Raw genomic sequence first — 25443 nt, 5'->3', positions numbered from 1 at the left:
ACATCCATTGCCAAAGAAGCTGCTGTATCCAAGCATGTTAACAGAGAGTTGAGTGGAAGGACAAAGTGTGGAAGAAAAAGATGACAGGCAACGTTAGAGGCATCTTACCTGGGCCAAGGAGAAGAAGAAGAACAGGACTGTTGCCCAGTGGTCCAAAGTCCTTTTTTCAGATGAGAGCAAGTTTTGTATTTCATTTGGAAACCAAGGTCCTAGAGTCTGGAGGAAAGGTGGAGAAGCTCATAGCCCAAGTTGCTTGAAGTCTAGTGTTAAGTTTCCACAGTCTGTGATGATTTGGGGTGCAATGTCATCTGCTGGTGTTGGTCCATTGTGTTTGAGAAACTGAGAAAATGAGAAACAAGAGACCGAAAAATGCAGATGAGCTGAAGGCTACTGTCAAAGAAACCTGGGCTTCCATACCACCTCAGCAATGCCACAAACTGACCACCTCCATGCCATGCTGAATTGAGTCAGTAATTAAAGCAAAAGGAGCCCCTACCAAGTATTAAGTACATGTACATTAAATTAACATACTTTCCAGAAGGCCAGCAATTCACACACACACACACACAAAAAAATTCACTAGTCTTATAAAGTATTCTAATTTGTTGAGAATTGGTGAGTTTTTGTTAAATGTGAGGCATTGCAAGGAAAGGCGAGGCAATGTGAGATTAAATTCCTCACAATTAAAAGAACCAAAGACTTAAATTACTTCAGTCTGTTTGCATTGAATTTATTTAAAGCTGTGGTAGGTAACTTTTGACGCTCTAGCGGTTAATAAACAGAACTGCTTGCGTCTTGCGGAAGAACATCGTAGCCGGAACTACTTCTCTCCGTTTACGTCTATGAAGAATCACAAAGGTACTGGGTTACTCCGCCGCGGTACCCCCGAAGGAATCTAAAATAGTCTGAATATAACCACTTATTATAAGTGCACCCTAGTGATTCAGGACAAGCTAAAAACACGGTTTGGAAAATGGATTCATGGTGTAGTCGCTTATTATATTTTTTTTTCTACATTTTGAACACAAACAAAGTTATGGACCGCAGCTCTGATTGGTTGTTTCTTACCGCGAGTGGATGACTTTCTGCAAATGGCAATAGGACCACTGGGAGGAGCCAGAGGAGCTTGATTTTTTTCACAGATTATCTGTCTCATATTACTGTCAGGACATAATGACAGGTTTCAAAATTATGTAAAAAATATATTTTTTCAAAAGTTACCTACTGCAGCTTTAATACACGAGTTTCATAATTTGAGTTGAATTAATGAAATAAATTAACTCTCTACACATTCTAATTTATTGAGATGCACCTGTATATGTGTGTATATGTATATCACCTTTAACTTTAAATTCAGATCTTGAACGTGAGGGGAATGGCTGAATTCGAGTCGCCTGCCGAGACAGAGGCCTAAATAAGAGTTTATAGCTTGAGCAGGGGGAACGGGGAAGAGTTTTTTTTTATGTTATTAAGATGATGAAATACACGGCAACCTTTCAGGCAAACTGCATTGTAGCCTGGTGCGCTAAACGGATATGACAAGGGGGACTCGTTTCAGCGGGGAGGTCGATGGAGTCGTGACAGTATAATCGTCGTTTGCTGATTGCTGATTTGGCACACGTGTGGTTATTTCCTCTCTTGCGTGTAGATTTACCGCGGGCTGTTGCACATGATATGCGCAAGGGAATTAAGTGCAGTCGATCATCTTTTCATCTTCTCATATAGGGATAGTAAAGGAGATCACTTTATTTTTCACAGGAGGTAAAGTCAACCCAGCGCACGCGTTTTGATGATCGTGCTTGTTTCCAGATGAATAATGCACTGTCATTATTTTTAGAGATCGACCATATCTCAGTGACTTTTTTGCTGAGATCTGCAAGGATATATCAACTCATAACTCTTTCACGGGCATATACAGTACGTCCCCTCTCTCCCTCCTTCTTTCTCTCTCTAGAGCCCCTTTCACACTGCCATTCCGGCAAATACAGGGGTAAAGTGTTCCTGTAATTGTTCCCTGGTCGCTAGATTTGGCACTTTCACACTGCCAGTGATGACCCGGTATATGTGCGTGCTTTCACCCTTGAAGATCCGTAACGACACGTGACATCAGCGCGTGACGTGTAATGTATGAGTCGACAACGCTTGGCACGTTATACTTTAACTGAAGCAAGCAAACGATCTCGGCGTCAGCGCGGAAAGTGAGGAACTAAACTGATCTCTGCTTCATTACAGTTTGCACATAGGTTTTCGTCGCGAATGTTGATCTTCCTTCAAAACAGCTGATAAAAGAGTCGCGCGATAACGTGCGTCATCACTTCGACACGGAATTAGATCTGGCTTTTGTTCACACAGCGCTCGTTCCGGATCGATTACCGCAATGTTACTAGGTCCCCGACCCGGGTTCAATTCGGTAATCAATTCCGGGACGTGGTTGCTTTCACACAGAAGGCGACCAGGCAATGTTACGGGAATATTGCGGGTCCGACGTGCAGTGTGAAAGGGGCTATAATATGTTATTACCATAGCGGAATTACCATGACCAATATCACCATGTGTCTTTTTTTTTTTTTTTTTTTGTAATAGCCTATATATCTTTTAAAGTCAATGGGTGTTCATGTATCTTGTTAGGCTTGACTGCATATTTTAATTTTCTGATATCTAATCAGTGTTTTTGCAACTCTGTCACTCACTTTAGCTAAAGCTTAAAGTATAGGCTACCTCGACTTTGTAGCCTATGTGTATCTAAGGCGCCAGATGACCTGGCCTCCACAGTCATGAAAATAAAGAAAACTCTTTGAATGAGAAGGTGTGTCCAAACTTTTGGTCTGTACTATATATATATATGCCAGTCGAAAGTTTTTAAAGATATATACATATATTAAAGTGGTCGTGAGCCGCGTGGACCAAAAAATGCTTGGCCCGATTTTTTGTGCCAGTCCAGCCTGGGGATTAAGATTTTTTTTTTTAAAGGTTAACATATAGATATTTTTCATACGCAAATGAATTCTTTCACCTCAGATTTACATCACATGGACAGTGCGCAGACTGGCGCAGAAACCGGAAGGCCTAAGTATGCTTTGGGCTTTAGAAAAATCTAAATCTAATATCATTCTATGCTGCACCCAAACCCTAGCACTTCTAAAAGCTGTAGAATGGATTGGGCTTTACTCTTTAAAAATTGTAAACATTGTTTGCTCTTGTATGATAAGTTACTCGTAATGTTCCTCATTTGCAAGTCACCCTAGATGGTACTCCTAAATGACCTAATATTTATTGTAATGCAAATCCTGCTCTTATCCACTAACCTATTGATGAACAATCATTAAGAGTTCAACATCACATGCATGACTCATCAGTTCTCTAACAGGAACCCTATAGCAGTCAATGCTTAATTTACCACCATCTTACTTACATTAGTTTCAATGCTGATTGAAAAAAAAGAAAAAAAAAAAGATTCTTCTACCGAAGAAAATACCTAACCATTTTAACAATATGTTTAACATGCATATTATATTATATATATACACTTTTCAATTAAACTGGCATCACCTAATTAGGAAGTGTTCATGCTGGATATATTAGTTCCTCTTGGATAGGCATCTTAGTGAACTTTGATTTGTTACAAAACTGGACACCATTCCTGTCAATCAAACAAGGAGATTTATTTTTTGTTCACTTTGCCAAAAAGTGACCAGTTGCTGGTGTCAAGAAGGCAGAGAGCTTCTACTATGACATACGACTGAAGCCTAAGGCATACAAAGAACTGGATACGGATGGAATAGACATTTTTTGCTGTGCGATGACACAGTGATTATAAAAGACAGATAAGAGTTGCTTTGCCCTTTTGTTAAAAAATCAGGCACTACTCTTGATCCATCCATCCATCGATTTGATCAAACTAAGGGACATTATATGCCCTAACCCTCCCAACCCCTTTAGCTTATATTAGAGCTTATATCTTTTAATTTTGCCAAAAACATAATAAATTGCACCATTAACAGGTGAAATAGGGTTGTCACTTGACAAATCCCTCAACATGACCCCAACCATGGAAAAGACCTTCAGAGATATGCCATAAATGTGTCTTAAATAACGTTAAATGTCATCTCATGTCACCCCAGGGAAATTACATTAAATGCTCAGTTAAAGCACTTAGGGACTGGGGTTTCCCAGAACAGTAAAATCAACTTAACACATACATATTTTTTATGACAGATCAATGCTTGTTTACAAACCAACATATACTGTAAATCATTAGTTTTCAACATTTGACCCTCAACAAGGAGAAAACTAAAGTTTCATACTTAGATTTTGCACATGACTTTTATTATTTTTATTTTTATATTTTACATCAGGTATGCTTTAATCTAGACCATCTTTTTAAGTGACAGATTGATTTTGATCTTTTACACTTGAGAATATGTGTGTGAACCTACACTGATCGATAAACTTTGTACTCCAAAAACTCTATAACTCCTTTGTACTCCATAAACTTCAGATACCAGTTGGGTTTGTGAATGCTCACTGTGTCCATAGAGTACACTGGCAGCTCAGCCCAACTGTTTTTTGATGTGCATGAAAAATCAAAAAAGTCACAGTTGACAGCTAGTACAGAGAATCTACAAGTTGCTTTTTTAAAGACAGTGAATAAAGTGACACGAAAGGGAGGAAGAGAACAGAACAAAGACAAAACTTTGATTAAAGCAGATTTAAACTATATTCACAATAACATAAAATAACGTGCTCTGAAAGACCCCAGAATTGTAGGTTTGTGGCTTCTTGCTTTGTAGCTAGTTTTACATTTATATGAAAAAAATTATGATATTTATATATATATATATATATATATATATATATATATATATATATATATATATATATATATATATATATATAAGCATATTGATGACTGATCTTGCACTACAGACATTTTTATTCAGTCAAATGCTCTCCATAATACCACCTGTCATTCTAGCAAGTAGCAAATCTTTGTCATAAATCAATCCTGTTGGATATTTATTAGAGAAACTGCATAATCTATCCAAATCAAACATTTCATATAAGAAAATATATCGACACAGGAAATAAACTACTCTTGAAATAACTGTTTAAATAATTGACATAGTAAGTGATGATTGAGGTGATTTTTAAACATTGCCGGTTGACTGGTTGACACATGCTGGATTATGCCATATTGGATGCACACTGCATCAGTACACACATTAGTTCCAGCTCTTCATACAGTTCCTATTTCACATATGACAAGTAAAACTAGGATTCAAACTTGAGTCAACTTCGAGAAAGTTGAGTTGTTCACTGGAAGGAGAACTGACTGTGTTCATTCTTCTTTCAAGCACTTGAAGCACTTCCAGACAGAAACAATAAGGGCATCTGCACATGCTCTGTTACCTTGGTTACTAAACAATTACAAGGAGGAGGAAACAGCTGCTTTCAGCAGATATACAGAGTACACCTCAGTTTCTCAGCCTGTTGAGGGTCCATAAAGTGTGTCATAAATCACAAAATTAAACTCTGAATAATTCAAAGCACCTTCTCTAAAAGGTATCACCCAATTTAGAAATATTATATTGCACCAGTGCTGTTGTAATGAGAATTGCAGATTTTAAAATATCACAGCCTTAAATATTACTTTAATAACAATTAATATTAAGTAACTTGCAACAGAATTTGGCCAGTTAGTTTACTTTTGTAAAATCATCAAGCAAGTAATTTTTGCAGTCCTGTACTTTGTAAAATATGGTTTATGCTGAAATGTTGCCTATATATATATATATATATATATATATATATATATATATATATATATATATATATATATATATATATTATATTATATTATAAATATATTTCTTGGTGTAAACTTTTTCTCTCGTAAGGAATTAAACAAATTAGAAGAATTTGTAACTACTAATAAACTATATTACATTATTTATTCATCATAAATAAAGTAATTCTATATAATAATAAATATTTAAAAATGCATTTATATTATAAATTATATATATGCACATATATACTGTGCAGAGGCTATTGGTCAGTTTTACAAATAGTAATAACCACCAGAGCTCAGGATATAGCATACAAAGGTCTAGAATGAGACTGGCTTTTAATTCTGAACATTGTTTTCTGAGCGCTTTTCAAGCGAACCATTGAAAATCTATAATGTTTCATTAACAGCAGTGCAGAGCTAATCAATCCACCCTGCGGCTCTGCATCCTAGAGTTCTTGCAAATAATTCTGTAACTATAGACGTCCTGCATCAGATACTCCATAAGCCCCTTCTGACAGAGCTGAATCAGCAAATCTTTATGAAAGAATGTTGCACAAACAGGTCAAATTCTAAGTATAAAGGAATTCATCAGTTTAAAACCAGGCTAAGAATAATTTTGACCTCTGGGTAACCTTAGCTGGAGACTCATGCATGGCGGAATTCACCAAGAATGAAGCACATTTTTTATTTGCATGCAATATTGTTTTAGTAGCCAATTCACTAAAGGAATTATTTTAATTAGGTAAATAAAAAATGCAAATTTGTCAACTAAAATCTCCATTAAATGCAATTTGCACAATATCACACATAAAATTTAATATATCTAGGATACATTGTATTAGAAAGTATTATGAAAAATTCCTTAATCACATCACAAATACTGGTGAGGAGAGCTGAAATCTATGACTATTAATAGTTGGTTAGCTGATAAAAATGAATTTTTAATTTACAGGGCATGTGAGCATGTGACTACTTCCCACAGATTTAACTCTTCTGGTCATGTATTACATCTCTAATCTTAATGAGGGTGGCAAATACTGCACCTTCTCTAATATTGTGTAGCACAGAGGCACCATATGTGTCATATTTACTGCCCCCAGTGTTCACTTGCGCCACTTAAAGCCATTCTAATTGACCCTGCAGAACTAAAGAGCTCAGAAATTCAGTTAAATCTAATCTAATATTCATGTGGCGCCTATTGTGAGGCCAACGGCCTTATAACAACTATACAAATTTATTTGGAGTTATCTCAGAACATATCTGTGCTTAAGTTAATGACTTAATTGGCGTAATACACTTTGCAGGCACACGGTTTCTAAGCTTCTTCTATGAGCTTTGTTCTTAAAACAGGCCATAGTTTAAATCCGTCATCAAAGAAGGCTTTCACTTTAACAATTCTGCAGTTTTCCACAGAGCAGGAATTATTTTTCAGTATTAGCAACTCTTCTGAACTGCTGATTGTCTTTTTTGTACCTGCTTGACAAAACCAAAATGATTTGTTTGTTTGTTTGTTTGTATTGTTATATATATCTTATGTTTATCTTGTGCTGCATTTATTTGATCAAGATACAGAAAAAAAAAACAGATATCTTGTAAAATATTATTGCAATTTATTAAAGTTCCCCTATAATGCCATTTTAAGGTGGCTAATATTGTTTAATGAGTCTCTTAAAACAGGTTTACATGCATAACAAACATGTTAGTTTTTAAAGATTTAATTTGACCTCATTTCAAAATGATCCGTAAACGACTCGTGGAAAGTTCAAAGAATCAGTCTCTCTAAACTCCTCCTTTCCGTGAGTCCTCACTGCTGTATAGTATGATTGTACCTCACCAATTCGAGCCGGAGTCTGATGATGAAAAGGTTGAACTGGCCGATCGACAAAAGACTGATACCCAAGCACGACTGGTGCAGGACGTTTTAGTGGTAAGTGTCAAGTGTTAACAAGTTTGTGATAATTAAAAGAACAAATTTACTCTCAGCGTAGGATACAGCATCTTCTCAACATGACGTTAACCACACAGAAATGTTACTGTTTGTGGGCAGGCAAGTTGGCGACGTAGAATGTGTGCAGACATTATGTAAACATGACGTAGAGCCGTAACAGGATAAGATTCACATTTTTGATGACTCGTTTAGGCGATTGCGTGTCAACTCTACCTTTATTTATCATGCACTGTCGGCTTCACAACTTTGCAGATAGTTTATGTTCACATACAGCTAAAAGGCATAATGGGGCACTTTAATAAGAGTTTTCTATTTGAATATATTAAACATGTCTTCAGTCTCACATGATCCTACAGAAATTATTCTAGTATGTCAAATATTTTGATTAATTTAAAACCTTCAAGGACAAGGTGCAGTTGTATAAATGTTGCATAAATTTTTACTTTGAACAAAGAGACGCTGGGTAAGCAGATTTATCACTAGCTTGATTCATAGGGACTTGAGCTCTTTGTGTAATGTGGTTTTCGGACACATTGTTTTACTCTTGTAATTAGATTGTGCAAACTGCTTTTCATTATCCACCCTGAATTCAATGGAAATGGCTTTTCCCTCACAATATCTTTTTACCTTCAGCGTTGTCCTATTAAATGACCACTTGCAGATTGTGTCTCAGAAAGGTATCAAGAGGATATGTACTTATGGTATGTTGCTAAAAGAAAAACATGAACATTTGTACCAATAATAACTCAAAATATTCTGAATTATATTGTGTTATTTATCAAACATGCAAGCAATTAGCACTGAATCAATCTACATCTGGTGGTTTTCACCAACAGGGAGGCTGTTTAACTTGAATGGGAATGAAGATTTTGCTTTGTGCTGACTGAGACTTTTTCCCACATGCAGGGAGATTGACAGCCTCTTATCTTCAGATTGTACAGAAAGACGTTTTTGTTCAGAGCTAATGAAGGGAACATTTCAATACATCCATCATTCAGTACACTAACACACACACACACACACACACACACATACAACAAAAAGAAAGCCACTGATTTGATCAGATCCATAACATAATGATTCACTCTCACAGAAGATGCTTCTCCAGTCTGGCCAGCACTACATAAAAACCAGTTATAATTATGTCTGGCTGCAGAAAACAAACAAAGCAGGTTTAACGGAGTTTATGTAATTGCAACTCTAAATCACCTTTCTGACCCAAATAACCCTCCCACACCTCCCATTCCCGGGCCTTTTAAAAAGACCATCCAAATGACATACAGTTGTGTTTTCATAGACACTGAAAATAAATGCAGCTATAACGTTTGAATGGGAATACGTATAAAATGGGGACAAGGTATTGCTTCTAATGCTAGTGTAAGTGAATAAAGTGTCTCGCAGAGGTGATTTTATTCCATTTTTAAACCGTTATGTGTGCAGAGGGAGATGCTGAGATATGTGCTGTGTTAGTAGTAATATTCTGTGATATACAGGAATAGTTTAATAAACTCAGGGGGGATTTCCCAGAACACTCCTTCCAATAACGACACTATGGAGAGGATGTATATGGATTGTTAATGTCCTTTTTCCCCAACACCAGAATATCTCACACCATTCACACTCGAAATGGCTATGGAGTCAAACTGCCCTAGTAAAACAAGAATCTTCTGTCTCATTCTGGTTTGCTGGGTCCATCTCATTTCTGTTTATGGCTTCTATCATTGCCAGGATGCTCTGTTATGTGAATACAAAAGAATCTGCATTAAAACACAGCAAAAGAGCAATACTGTGGGACATGTATGTTTAAGAGCTGGACTCGTATCAATATGCAAGAGCTTACACCTCTCTCAAAGCAATGACCCAGAGACCTTCACCACATCTGATTCACCTGCCATTATCTCCACCTCATAAGTCTTACAGCTTACACTCCATCACACACACAGTGAGACAGATAGAGAGAGAGGGAGAGATAGAGAGGGGGTGAGATATTGAGATAAAGAGAAAGAGCCTCGGGCACATGTTACAGTATCAGCAAATATTCAGAAGTGAAAGGCAACAAATGAGGAAAGCCTGAATGCTAGTGAGTCCTCAGGAGAAAAAGATACATATGACATTATTCTCCATATGTCAAATCCATCTCACTTACATGCAAAATGGACAATACACTTACATATTTAACTATTAACTATTAACAGAAATGTTTCTTGAGCACCAAATCGGCAAAAAATTATAATAAATAAATATATCAGCTATGCCATACTGTAAATAATATAATAAAATGCATAAAAACAGTTTTTTGTGGCAAAGGGAACACAATTCTTTCTTTCTCATAGACTTCAAATTTGACAGGACTCCTACTATTAGCAGATTCACAAAGCAGATATTCAAAATTGTATTAACTAATGAGGCAAATAATAGAACAAAACTACGTTTACAAAGACTAATGGCCAATTTAACTTGATGGTTTACTAAGGAGAAATGATCTGTCATTGGTTACATTAGTTCAGCACTTTTCTGTAAAACTCGTTAGACAATCTGCTCTGAACCAAAGCAAGTGCCCTCTAGAACAATGTGACCTACACAGTGGTATGAAAAAAAATTTCCGATGAAAAAGAAGGTAATAACCTGTCAGAGCATTTCCCTTACGGTTAAGAGAAAGGGGGAAACAACATGTTCAAAGGGCAGGAGTTCCCTTAATGAAAGTTATGTAAAATGAAAAGAAGGAGAAAGAGTCAGAAAGAGAGAAAGTCACAAAGTAACAGATTTTAAAACTTGTGTAAATCCTTTGAAATGTAATATATCCGCTTCGTTGATCAGTTGTATAGATTTACAGTATATGAGAAATTTGGCTTTATGTAAATGGGGGGAAATGGTTTCTGAGAAATTATTGAAGAAACAAATGAAACCAACCATCATTCAAAAATGTAACTCTTGTTACTCCCCCCAAACAAAAACCTGAGGAGCCAGAATAAAGCTATAAATTCCTAATATGCCCCCGATCCAAGAGTAAACCTGCTGAAGAGTGAAGAAATGTGCCATCCCATTAAATGCTTCACTGGACACCTGTCCACCAACCAACTTTATTACCTTATTACCCAACCTTATTACTAGCAACATTGCGAGCACATTTGAACAATTTTGTGTCCTCTAACATACACTGGAACAGCATAGTTTAGCTCCAAACTCCAAGTCCAATAAAGCTTGGGAGTGAACTTGTCTGTCTGGAAAACACAGAAGTTACACTGCACCATATTTAATAATATGACACTGTGGCCGGAATTGCAATATTTAGCCATCAAAGGTAAGATGAGGTTACCCTGACTGGGCTTTTTGACTGGTCGATACATTGCCTGCTAGGGACCTGACCTGAGATGCACTACAACACAGAGCAGCACAGCAGCTGTGACTTCAGAATGAACCAACCAATACAGCTGTCTCAGAGAGAACAAAGAAAGAGAGACAGAATAACATAACACAAATAAAACAATAGTGAATTTAAGCAATTTGAAAGAAAGAGACAAAGATTTTTACAGGACAAACCTTAATTTGAAAGTAGGCTGAAGAAAATCCCAATAACCAACTTTACATAACAACATAAATAACTGAAAACTGAAAACATTTTATGCATTTTGGCTACACAGCACTGGCATTTTGTAGGCCTGAAAACCATTCCGTCAGTGTAATCTATGAAATCATGAATTTTTGAAAACATTGATGTTGTTAGTATATAAAATGTGCAGGTGGGTAGTGTTTCTTTACAAAGTGACATTGCTAAATAATGGCCTGAATACAGCGTTTTTATAGTTGTTTTCACAAAACTGTCATTTTGACAATGTTGTCTATACAGGAAACTTAAAGGGGGGGTGAAATGCTATTTCATGCATACTGAGTTTTTTACACTGTTAAAGAGTTGGATTCCCATGCTAAACATGGACAAAGTTTCAAAAATTAAGTTGTACGTTTGAAGGAGTATTTTTGTTCCAAAAATACTCCTTCCGGTTTGTCACAAGTTTCGGAAAGTTTTTTCTAGAATGGCTCTGTGTGACATTAGATGGAGCGGAATTTCCTTATAAGAGCACTTCTGCCGGAAGAGCAGGCGCTCCCGTATAGCAGAGCACTGAGAGAGCACAGGCATTCACTGACCAGAGCTAGAGCGTCGCAAAATGTCACAAAAGGAGTGTGTTTTTGGTTGCAAGCGCAAGACAACCCTGCACAGATTACCAAAAAAAACAGCATTAAGGGACCAGTGGATGGAGTTTATTTTTACAGAGCATCAACGGAGTTGTGCAAGTGTTTTTGTTTGTTCCCTGCAAATTCGAAGATTCTTGTTTTACAAACAAGGCCCAGTTTGACGCCGGATTTGCACATCGTTTATTTCTTAAGGATAATGCAGTCCCAACGAAAAAGGGTCACGATCGTGTGTTGGAACCGCATGTGGTGAGTAAAGCTGCTTAAAATATCTCTGCCTCCTTGTTAGTGCATCCGTCTCCCATGACTGAGACCCGGGTTCGAGCCCCGCTCGGAGCGAGTCGTTGCTGCTGCTGCTCTCGTTCAGTTTCAGCCTTCACAGCTGTCACAGCTTCCAAATGCTCTCAACGCAAAAGCTTACTCGCGCTCGTGATTCTTTAGCTCCGCCCACACGTCACGCCTCCAGTCGGTCGTGTTTTTCCGGGAAAAATTGGTACAGACTATATTTCTCTTATGAATATAATAAAACTAAAGACTTTTTGGAGTTATGAAGGATGCAGTACTACTCTATAGGTACTCAAGATTAACATGATATTGAGTGAAAATGAGCATTTCACCCCCCCTTTAAAAAATAAATCGGAAAATAATTAGTTTTTCGTACAATAGTTATATTAACATTAACAGAGCATAGTTCAGTTATTGGTATTAGAATTGTTCTCAAAATGTGAAATTATTTAAAATTAAAGGGGGGGGTGAAATGCTCGTTTTCATTCAATATCCTGTTAATCTTGAGTACCTATAGAGTAGTACTGCATCCTTCATAACTCCAAAAAGTCTTTAGTTTTATTATATTCATAAGAGAAAGATAGTCTGTACCGATTTTTTCCCGGAAAAACACGACCGACTGGAGGCGTGACGTGTGGGCGGAGCTAAAAAAATCACTTTTGCGTTGAGAGCGTTTGGAAGCTGTTACATTATCGTAAGGACAAAACCATCATCCAAAACAAACCATGGCTAACAGTCAGATTCAGCCGTTTATTTATGATCCAGAATCAGATCCCGAGGCTGAAACTGAACGAGAGCAGCAGCAGCAACGACTTGCTCCGAGCGGGGCTCGAACCCCGGTCTCCGGCATGGTGGGGGGGACGCATTAACTAGGAGGCAGAGATATTTTAAGCAGTTTTACTCACCACATGCGGTTCCAACACACGATCGTGACCCTTTTTCGTTGGGATTGCATCATCCTTAAGAAATAAACGATGTGCAAATCCGTCGTCAAACTGGGCCTTCTTTGTAAAACAAGCATCTTCGAAATGCAGGGAACAAACACAAACACTTGCACAACTCCGTTGATGCTCTGTAAAAATAAACTCCATCCACTGGTCCCTTAATGCTGTTTTTTCTTTAGTAATCTGTGCAGGGTTGTCTTGCCCTGGCAACCAAAAACACACTCCTTTTGTGACATTTCGCGACGCTCTCGCTCTGATCAGTGCCCTGAGGACCCATATAAGGAAATTCCGCTCCATATAACGTCACACAGAGCCATACTCGAAAAAAACTTTCCGAAACTTGTGGCAAACCGGAAAGAGTATTTTTGGAACAGAAATACTCCTTCAAACGTACAACTTAATTTTTGAAACTTTGTCCATGTTTAGCATGGGAATCCAACTCTTTAACAGTGTAAAAAACTCAGTATGCATGAAATAGCATTTCACCCCCCCCCCCCCCCCTTAATGTTTTTTTTTTATGTTTTTAAATGTTACTGTTCATTTCAGAACATTCAGAGGTTACTCAGAAGCAACATTCCCATGTTTGTAATGTTTGCAAAACAATAAAATGGACTGTTCTCTTTACATTCATATAACCAAGAAAAAAATTCTTAAAAAAAAAAAAAAAAATTACAGTATATATATTTTTTTTTCTTGGCTAGGATCAGGTCTTGAAAGTCATTCAGAAGTCAGTTTTCAGTGCCATCATGCAAAAACACTGTCTATTAAGCCGTTGACTGACTTTTACAGCCTGTAAAAGTGTATAAATGCCTCTTTCTCTCACAATATGATTTCCAGTAAAGATGCAGCCTTATCTAGATGGTCAACTCAGGTTACAGTTTTCAGTTTCAGATTTACAGACAGAACTTGCTGATGTTTCTATGAGCTCTGCTTTAATTGTTAGCCTCTGTGTCAAGTGTTATTAAACTGCAGAGGTTTCTAAATCTGATGCTCATTGTACAACTGATATAACACAAAAGCATATTAAAAACACAACTTGAGAAAGGTAAAATAGATATTACACTCAATTTCCAATGTGTTGTCAGTATAACATTTCATTCAGACTGCTGCACTATTGTTGTCTTACACGTTTATCTTTTGTCATGGCTTCATCGAAATATGCTGATGTGCATCGGAATTCACAAAGTGCCCAAAGTCTGGAATAACCTACCCAACATTGCTCGGGAGCAGACACATTCTGTAAGTTTAAATCTAGATTAAAGACCCATCTCTTTAACCTGGCTTACACATAACACACTAACACATTTCTATTACACAAATCCATCAAAGGATTTTTATGTAAACAAGAACTGGGAACACTTCCCATAACACCCAGTGTACTTGCTACATCATTAGAAGAATTGCATCTACGCTAATAGTCTGTTTCTCTCCTATACTGTAGCAACCAGTGCGTATCCAGCCCAGATAGTGGATCAGTGCCTAGAGAGGACCTCTACAGCCCCAAAAGTCAGACCAGGACAACTCGATGAGCACCAGATACCCTTTAAAGAAATTATCTTAGATGGCCATTGGGACAAGACCACGGAAACCAGTTGAGTCCTCTGCACAAAGTCACATTGGAGCCTGGAATTGAACTTCTGGTTTCGTCTGGCCCCCCGGCTGAGCCTGGTTTCTCCCAAGGTTTTTTCTCCATTCTGTCACCAATGGAGTTTTGGTTCCTTGCCGCTGTCGCCTCTGGCTTGCTTAGTTGGGGACACTTCATTTCCAGCGATATTGTCGACTTGATTGCACAGATAATATTTAAACTGAACTGAGCTGGATGATGACATCACTGTATTCAATGATAAACTGCTTTTAAATGAAAAATGAGTATTTACTATTGTCATTTTGCATTATTGACACACTATTTTCCTAATTAATGCTGTGCAGTTGCTTTGACACAATCTGTATTGTTAAAAGCGCTACAGTATATAAATAAATGAACAGCTTTCATTACGAACTTGAAAATGTCAGTACGCATTAATTCTAACTAGAAGAGTTACAAGTAAATGACTCCTTTTGTGATCCACAGAAGAAAGACAATCAAGTTTGAATAAATTATGATATAATTTTCGATTCTATATCCCTCTAGGAAAATAAGTTTTTCTACATTACTAAATTGGAAATTAAGAAACAAATGGGAGAACATGAAATAAATCTATTTTATTGATATTTTATGGTATGTCCTCTTCAACAGAAGAAAAAAGTCTATGGCTGGGTCTCAGGTAGATATCTTTAATGACTATTTTGTACCACAGTGTCCATTTAAGGACCATTTCAAACATTAAAATCTTCAGGAGGAGTTGCACATGTTGGTCAAAGTAATTTAATACTGGATGTGATGAATTATGCTGATGTTGTCACCATATTCATCAGCATCAGTGGCAAAGAGAAGCTTCTTCTGAATAATAAATTACATTCTCTATCCATGCTGCTGTTTACACTCTGAGTAACGAGGAATGCAGGAGGAGATATTAGGACACGATTGCTGAGCTGTATTTCTACTTCAATTACTGACTGAATTTATGATGCATGTTTCCTGAAAAAACAAAACAAAAGCTAATGCAATCTAATCTCTTGCCACTGTCCTAATGTAACAATCAGCTAAGAAGTGTTTAAAGTTGATGTAATTATTTCTATGTTAAAATACTTTCTTAAAGTATTGAAAAAATTATTTCACCCCTTCAACCCGACACAGCAACACAGGATGAAAACAGTGGTGTGAGTTGGGGCCTGGACTATTTGGACAATTTATTCTATGCATCTATTATTTTGATTAAGCTTTTAATGATTTTATCGGTGGTTATGCTTTTACCCCACATTAGCGAGTTATCCAGCATTTAGAGTGATCAAACCTTTTCATGAATGTCTGCAGCAGCAGCCATTCTACTGAAGCATTATCATTAATGTGCTATAAAATATTCTTTAAGAATCTTTAGTGCAAATCAATCTGAAACATAAATCCCGTAATCCAACTAATTAGTGTTTGTTTCGTTGATTCACAGATTTTGCTCATAAATTAGATCCATAACTCTGATCAAACAAGTCTTATTATCAGCCCTCAGGGAGAGAATTAATGTGTGTTGCATTCCTCATCTTGAATTAAAGCCACTCCGAGGCCCTAAAAAGCAAATATTAACTTTTTAACAAAATCTGATGTTGGATTCACTGCACTGCGGATGACTCGGGCCCCAGTGCTCTGCAGTTTTACTGGGTTTATTTATAGCACATTGTTCCAATATTATGCAGTCTTTCATGCAACCCAGGCCACTCTCAATCTGACCAATCCCACCGCCTCAGGCTCTCATTTTCTTTATATGGTCCTGCTGTCCTGTATTACAGTGAGACAGTCACTTGAAATTTACACCAGACACACATCAGGCTTTAGTGTTTTAACAGAAACCATGTCACCGGGCAAATTTGACAAAATGATCTCCTAAAGAAACATATTACGCAAGCATTAACATTGGAGGTACAGAAGTATGGGATTTGTCAATAAAATGCATTTTATTAAAATGTATTAATTGTAATATAAAAAAAAAATTGTTAGGATTTTTACAATTTGAAACAAAGAAACATTGTGATAAAATTTATTTAATAATCTACAACATTTAAGGCCACTAATCAAATAACTGTCGTGTGAACAAAAACAAACGACCAATGTTTTTGCTTCCACTCAAGCACAAGATGGATGATTCTGGATGATTTTCAAATCGTGATGGAGAATGTGAATGTCAGCTTTTACACAAATTTGTGGAGTTAATGCATTTCAAGTGCTGTTGTCATCAAAGCAAAAGGAGGACACACTGAAAACTGAGAGACATTCAGAAATCCATTGAGCCATTATCAGTTCTCAGAGCAGAAATCTGACGAAAATGGACAGGAACCACAAGAACCACCCACCACAAGAATTAAGACTTTAACATAATTGCCAAAAATTGGGACAGGACTAGTTTTTACGGAGGTCACAGATATACTTTTTGACTTAAATCCCATATGAATCCACACCGGCTGGTCACACCATTCCTCTGGTAATAACTAAGTCAAATAAAAAAGTCATTTTAGAAAACAAATCCCATCGGAATAGTGCTATAATATTGTTCAGTAGTGCAATACAAATTACAATGGTTTTACACATCCTTCTGTTCTCAGCTCATTACACAGTCAACCAAGAGCAAACACAATTATAAGAGAATACTGGTCAGATTAAAGCAGAGACCAATTTATGGATGTCCTAATTCAAGATCGCAATCGCACTTTATATCAAGTAGAAGGTCACAGATGTTAAATTATGTGGCTGGTGCTTCTCGATTATGAATTGACTTGGCCATTCATGGTAAAACGAAGAAGAAATGGGAATAAATTTGGGATTGCAATTGTTTTAATACATAAGCAGGTGTCTTTAGAGATGCATTATGATAGCTAACAACATTTCTACTTTGCTAAAATGCAATAACATTGCTCTTGATTGAATACAACAGCTCTTAGGACAATACATTACGAAACCACCACATCTAAAAGTTATCTGTGGCATCAGAATGGATTCTTTCATCATTACAAGGTAACCAGAGGCTCAGAGACATGACCTTAAAAGTGATCACTCTGAGGGAATAGGGAGCGTTTATGTGTGTGTTAGCTGTTAACAGTACTGCATTGCAGCAGTGCCTGCACCCAAATGACCAGTCACGATCTAAAGCTTTTACTGAGAAAGGGTAGTCCATCTGTACTGCTGAAACGCTGAGAAACATCATTAAACTTCATGGGAGCACATTACATGAGTAGCTGCTAATTACAATGGGCATGTCTCTCTACAGCCTTGCTGACTCAGAACCAGGCTCATTCCCCAGTGGGCAAATAACCATATTTGAGCACAGATTGCTGATCCGAGATCGTTGTAACTTGTACAATCTGCATGATTCTGCAATACTGTGACATGAACCGGCCACTATCAAACAGAATTTGTGCAACACTGATATCATCATTTGTGATAAGCAGGCCACAATGTCATAATTTATTATTTTTTAATGTTGTTTATTTTGTCAGTGACAAACAATGTGCAGGATTTGCTTTTATACAATCCCATGCTGAATTCATGCCAAAACAAAATGTAATGCATCTTGAATTGTAAAGCACTCAGACATATTGCACTCTACTGTGTGACAATTTGCACTTGGCATGCTATATATTAAGCACAAATTATTTTTTTGAGTGATCACATCCTTTGCATTGCATTTCAGTCTAATTAGTTGTGCCACAATGAACCGAATTTACTATCCAGTCCCCAGCCTGTGTAGAACTGGGAGGCATGGCAAGGTAATTTAATCAATCCCAGTGATAATGTTCAACTTGTACTTGACTGGGCATTACTTGCGACCAACCTTACAAATATTTTATATATATTATTTAATCAAAATATGTTCAAAAAATAAGCTATCAGTATCTACTTGGTAATGGTAGATTAGAAATAAACAACTGCTTTGGGTCAGTAAGTTTATTTTATTTTATTTTTAAGTCACAATTTATATTCAGTAAGGACAAACTAAAGTGATTAAAATTGACAGTAAAGTTACGAAAACATAAACAAAAAATGATATATATAAATGTTTGAAAGTTTCAACAAAAGTATTAGGCAGCACAACTGTTTTCAATTGATAATAAGAAATATTTCTTGAGCACCAGATCAGCATTTCAGAATTATTTTTTAAAGGATCATGTGACAATAAGTTATAGACACTGAGTCATGATGCTGTAGGTTCAACTTTGCCATCACAGAAATAGATTACATTTTAAAATTCAAAAATGTTGGATTATTAAATATATATTTTTTTTTAAATGTATACATATTCCACAATATTGCAGTTTTTAATGTATAATTAATCAATACAATTCAGCCTTGTTGAGTACGACACTTTAAAAAGAAAATCTTACTTACTGATACCAAACTTTTGAGCTATAGTCCTCATTGTGCCACATTAATAAAAATGTGGTTCTGTGTCCTGTGCATTTTTGTGATGTCCCTGCTAGAAGCACTACAAACAAATATATGAAACATTATATGGTATATAGATATATCATATCTAAATGGTATCAGGGTTATGACACTACAGTAAGAGGAAGTGACACTAATGTGTGTATAAAGCGCTGAGGAGACACTGGCATGTGGCCAAAGGCATTATAACAATATACTGCATACTTAGAGAGAGAGAGAGAGAGAGAGAGGGGGAGAGAGATTGACAACGGTCCTTTTCCCTTTTCAGCAGTATAATTGATTTAGAAGCAATGAAGCAATCACTTTTGTTTGTGATTACAGGATACAGCCTTTTATTTAATTATTTTCTTGAGAGGCAAATTGCCATCTGTATCTCAAGTTTCAGTCATTTGAATCAATAGATCTAAACAAGCAAATTTTTTTTCGTAAAACTTGCAGCCAAAAGAAAAATTGCCCCCCCTTGAGGAAGATTAATAGGAAATTGTCAACATTTGCAGCACAATGATTTGGCAAGACCTTCATTCAGCTGATAAAGCAGATTACTCTGTCTTTACAGTATATCTTTGACATCGCTCACTGGCTAACCATCAAACCACTCGATTTTAATCAACTGAGGCATTCATATATCTTGAAACAAACTTCTCTTAAATTCCTGGCAAAGCTTAGACAAGAAATCTTTTTTCTGCCTTTGAAAGGTGTTTGTGTGTGTTTGTGTAAGAGTCCTGTCAAATTCATCTTCACCCACATTCACTCTATTACCGAGGCCTTAATCTGAAGCCTGAGAAGAAACTATTTACACGGATGAGCCTGATCCCTTGCGGATTTTGGTTCACTCCTATTGTATGTGTTAATCCAGTCCCTGAAAATTCTGTCATATTTTAGATGGTATGTGCTGGCAAGTCTATTTGTCAGGACACTAATGCACATGCAGTGTGTGGTAATGAGGTTGACAGTTTGACGGTGAGTGTTTCAGAGACAGAATCTCAATGACATTGAGTGAATGCTGTGTTAGTGTATGTAAAACAGAAAATGCTAATTTCAGAGTGTGTTTTCAGATCTCTTGAGGGTTTCAAAATTAATTCCTGATGACCATCTCACCTGTGCTCATCACCCCGGCATAAGAAAGTGTATGTGAGAGAACGAATCTGTCGCAGGTCCTTGAGATGAATCTTGCTGTTATGTTTTATCTGAACATTACACCCTGGACAGGCAACAGATCACAACACACACAGACACACACACACTAACCATCAGTAAACCATCCAGTAAGCCAAATACGCTTCTTCCCTAAACACATTCCAGCAACAACAATGCACAAAACTGAGTTCAGAAAGAAAGAAATATTGCACTGGCATTGGCATTGTCACAGTGATGTATCAGTGTATCGACTGCTAGGTTAACTCAGTAAATTTTTATTGAATGTGTCCTCTGACCCTGAACTGTGGTTATGACCGACAGCTTCACCAGCCTCCAATATTCATAATTATTGATCAGAATCCATCACTTCTAATAACCACAAACTGATAGCAGCAACACATCATCCACACAAACAGCAGCAAAACTCGCATACAGCTACTGCACATCATTGCCATCTAAATTTACCAAATAAAACTATGTTGTGGTTGAATCGCAGATGCACTCATATCTCTATCAGGGCTGCTTATGCAGATAACATGCAGAGAGCAAATGCAGGGCAGCCGTTTTGTGTGCTGTCAGAAGGTCATTTAGCTTCATGTCCAATTTGGTTAGAGATGTACAATATATCCATTTTGCTTGAGTGTATGCATGCATAAGACCTGAAGTCCAGTTGGATTTGTGCACAGTGAAAAAAACTCTCAACTAACCTTCTCATATCCTTATCATAGCTGTGCAAGATTGAACTCAACATAGCCAGGATGCGTCTGGATTGACCTGGCCATCATTTGCCCGTGACTCATCTTCACTATGGAAAGCAGAGACAAAAAATGCAGATCAAGTTCTCACAATTATGTGAGACTGAAGTGGCATAACCTTTCAATTCATCCTGCAGTGAGTCGTGCTGACCGCTGTTACACTCACCTGCTTGCCTGAACAGTTTCTGCAAAATAAATTTGGCTGCCAAATGCTGTATTCTCATGGGACAAGAGGAAGAGCGTGTCCTGCTGCAAATATGCAGCAGAAACTAAGGAGGGAAAATTTCCGTTCAAATCAAATTTATAAAAAATAATTCAATCTGACAGTTTGCTAATTCTGTGGAATATGACTAATGACCTATAGATATTTTATTTAAAAAAATTCTAGAGGCATCATTTACTCACCTTTATGCTTTTCCAAGCAGATAGTTTGAACTTTTTTGTTCATTTAATTTAATTTTTTTTTTTTTTTTTGGTGGAAAGAGAACAATTATTTTATTCAGCAAGGACACATGACATTAAGTGACAGTGAATACAGTGAATTATTTTTCTATTTTAATATTTCTGTCTTATTGTTTTTACTTTGGTTACTTTTTTCACCTCACAAAAAATAAAAGGTAAACATAAAAACATAAAAGGCTTCTTTCAATAGCTCTGAAAGGCTGAAAATATCTTACATTTAAAATTTAAAATGTACTTATGAAATGATTTTGGAAAACTCCTGGGGCTGAATGAGAGCTTTGCTCACTAAAACAATTTGTCCATTATCACTGTTACAATTTCATTAGATTTTTCATTTGATTGTGTTGCTGCTGTCCTGAACACACAATCAAATGGATAAAAACTAAAGGCCTTCCCTGATTTCTCCATCAAAGCAATAAACATTCCATTAAAGCATCTCTCTCTCTTTCTCTCTGACTGCGGAAATCAAACATTTAAATACACAGAGCACTCAGAAAGACAAAAAGAGCCATTTAAGAATCTTTGTGGCATTCATCCCCTAAAGATCAGAAGTCTGTCAAAGAGAAGATCAATACTTATACTGCTATTGGATTCCATATTAAGAAATCTTCAGCAAGGAAACTGCTTAGACCATAAGTGGTCTAAGGTTCCTGGTTTTATTGTTTTTGGAGCATCACGGTGTGATTTCACACAACGAGGAATATTCAATCAGGAAAGACAAACATCTATCCTGAAACATTCACATGTATAAAAAGCAACACGAGAAAAGATCTATGAGACCTATAGAGCATTTCCCCTCTAGAGACATGATTTGTGCTCTTAATTAGAGGCAAGTCATCCGAGCAGCGCAGCATTATGAAACACCTCACACACACTGCAGATCGCACAGTCTGCAATAATGCCAGCAGCTGCAGAAGTGACGTGGCCTTTAAGAAAAAGAAAGTGTTAGTCATCAGTAACCATTTCACATGTGTATGCACTTCACAGTGAGCGCTAATAACTTTCAGACCTGAATTAAATGGGAATTGATCTCAGGAGTGCAAGGGAAGAGAAAGAGAGCTGTGAGATGCATACTCTATGTGCCGAAATGGGACAGTGTGAGTCTGAGTTTAACATTCATGAGAACCAATGACCTTTTGTCCTAACTCCCATACTAGTATAATTATATCAAAAAGATGACATTTAATATGCATCATTAAAACAATACATCATTTTCAGGCCTTTCAGAATTGGCAGATAAGGATTATTTGTAGGACAATTTTATGATTTGAAATGATTTGTTTGACTTTTTGAGTTGAAGTTCTCCAAACATAGTTTAAATTGCATAGGCTCATTAGGAAAATGACCGATAACTAATAATATAGTTATACATACACAAACTGAGAGATGAAAGAGAGACCTACACATGTACACACTCATTTCCATGTCCATATGTTGAATGAAACTGCCCTCACATTCAAGAAAAATGCTTACTGTGTATTCATTTCACAGCCCATTACCTATTTGAAATGGAATAATCTGGAGAACCCTAACCTCCATCTGCTGGGACCGCCTGGTTTTCCCTCCCTCTTTCTTTTTCTGGCCAGATCTCAACATCATTCCTGCTCATCCTCTGAAGGATATTAAGGAAACTCCAGGATATTTCTTTGAAGGAGACTGAAAGTTAAAATGTGAACGTGTGCAACCTGGTGCCTCACAGCCACACGTTTCTTAATTCTCACTCTGTAAAACAAGGTGCGGAAAACACAGTTACCCAGGTCTCACTTTTCAGAGTGTGAAGCTCTTCAGGAACTCCTGTTCTGCCATTGATTTGATACACACACCTACGCCTGCTTTTGGGTGTTTGTGTAAGTTCTTTGCTGTGTCCTCTACCATGTTCTTCTTATCAGATATTGGCTGACATTGTTGATGTTTGGCTGTGATTGGCCGTTCTCTGATCTTTGACTCAGATAAACAACCACAAGCTGCTGATTAAGTAAATACTGGATTCTGATGCCATCATCTTCCTCACCTTCACTGAAACAGCAGCAAAGAAACAGCATTAACCTCCTACTAAATGACCCCATAGTTTGAAATGTATAATTAATTTATCAACTTCTTGTAGACAAGACACTGTATATGCTGTACTCACTGCTTAATGCACTTCTGGTTAGATGCTAACTGCATTTCGCTACCTTGTACCTTACATGTGCAATGACAATAAAGTTGAATCTAATCTAATTTTCTTTACGATGCTTTTATTTAATGCTCACATATACAGACATGGATAGTGCTGTTCAAAGCTTGGGGTCAGTATGTTATATATATATACATATATATAACAACTCAATTGAATTGCATTTTTTTTTTTAAAAGTGACATTACAGACGTTTTGCATCAGCTTTGCATCACACGTATAAATAACATTTTAAAATATATTAAAATAGAAAACAGCTGTTTTAAATGTTAATAATATTGCACAGTCTCAATACTTTTACTGTATTTTATCAAATAAATGCAGCCCTGGTGGGCATAAGAGACATTTTAAAAATCATACTTCAAACTTTTACGTAATATATGTATAGTCTATAATGTCTGTAGCTCAATTGGTAGAGCATTGCACTATAAAGCGCAAGGTTGGGGGTTCAATTTCCCGGGAACATATGATAGGTAAAAATTGATGAATAAGTAAAGTAAAGTAAAGCTGAATGCACTGTAAGTCGCTTTGGATAAAAGCGTCTGATTAATTTAATTTAATTTAATATATAGAACTGGCAAAATCACACTTTTCTTTGGCTTTTTCCTATTAAGGGGAAATAGAGCCATAAAATTTATATTTGTATTATCATTTACTCATGTAATTTAGAGTTATGTAATCAGTCTTGCTTGGCAGTTTGTTATATAGAAAAAAAAATCTCAAACTTTTTGTGTAAAAAAGAAATAATACAGGTCTGAATGAAACTAAGACGGGCAAATGATTCATCATTTCTGAGTGAATTATTTGGTTAAGTATTCAAACAAGGAAATAAAAATCAATACTTGTATACATACTGTGCGGAAAGGTGACATCCTGTTGATGAAAGCAGCTGAAGGCCAAAGGGGGAAATTAAACACTGGCTAATCATGTGACCTCTTCAAAATTCAATTCTAGAACTCCAGGTGATTGAACATGACATCACACCAGTCCAGCCAGAGATCCATAACATCCATATCAGCCCTGCGAAACAGATGGGGTTGGCTTTAGAGGTCTGCTGGCTGACAGGCGATCTTCAGATAGTGAGAAACAGGACTGTTTTGAGCTTTACAGTAAGTACAGCTTCGGCAAGGGTTAGAATGCCATCACCGGACCAGTTTCACTGGTCAACAAGAAGACTGACAATGGTAGCTTTTCTGATTTTGTCACATCAGAGATTTATCATTCAGTTTAGCTTATCAGTGCAAAAAATAAAATGAATCAGTAATGTTTATAATCTATTACATACGTTTTTTTTTATCAGTGTTATCATGCTAATGTTTAAATAAACATGCTGTCTTTTGTGAATCATTGTAAAAGTGACATTACTTTTACAAAAAGTGTATCGAGTGTATTATTGTACCTAAAAACTTAAAATAAAAATCACCTGTTTTCTTCAGACACTTCTTTTCACAGCCTTTTTTACTCGTTTTCAGCCGCTGACAGATGATTCCATCCAATTTTCTGTGTGAGGTAAGAAATAAAAAAAGGGAAAGTGAGAGAGAGAGAGAGAGAGAGAGAGAGAGAGAATATTTGTTTGTGAATAGGATGTGTACTGACCCATGTAGAGGAAGTGGCAAATTGCTTGAGACAAGACTTGATTCAGCACTTATGATGATATGCTTCCAAACTCACCTGTTATACTGTCATCCGGCTGATGGTTTATGCACCAGTTGGATTAATCATCTGTTAA

At 36.7% G+C, this 25443-nt stretch overlaps 1 long non-coding RNA gene across 3 annotated transcripts; it reads right to left on the bottom strand.

Moving 5' to 3' along the window:
• Window positions 1–16420: 16420 nt before the first annotated feature.
• LOC128025797 (uncharacterized) lies at window positions 16421–23548 on the bottom strand. Of its 3 annotated transcripts, none has more exons than XR_008186231.1 (5): window positions 23292–23548; window positions 23072–23182; window positions 21243–21345; window positions 21029–21126; window positions 16421–16526 (listed from the first exon to the last, which is right to left on the bottom strand). It is a non-coding gene; the product is annotated as an uncharacterized LOC128025797 (long non-coding RNA). The 3 variants fall into 3 exon arrangements; XR_008186230.1 differs by having other exon boundaries at window positions 23303–23548; XR_008186232.1 differs by having other exon boundaries at window positions 23072–23260; window positions 23362–23548.
• Window positions 23549–25443: the final 1895 nt, after the last annotated feature.

This window comes from Carassius gibelio, chromosome A13, assembly GCF_023724105.1.
Source record: "Carassius gibelio isolate Cgi1373 ecotype wild population from Czech Republic chromosome A13, carGib1.2-hapl.c, whole genome shotgun sequence".
In the NCBI taxonomy this organism is placed as follows: domain Eukaryota; kingdom Metazoa; phylum Chordata; class Actinopteri; order Cypriniformes; family Cyprinidae; genus Carassius; species Carassius gibelio.
This window is presented reverse-complemented; position numbering and strand designations above follow the sequence as displayed.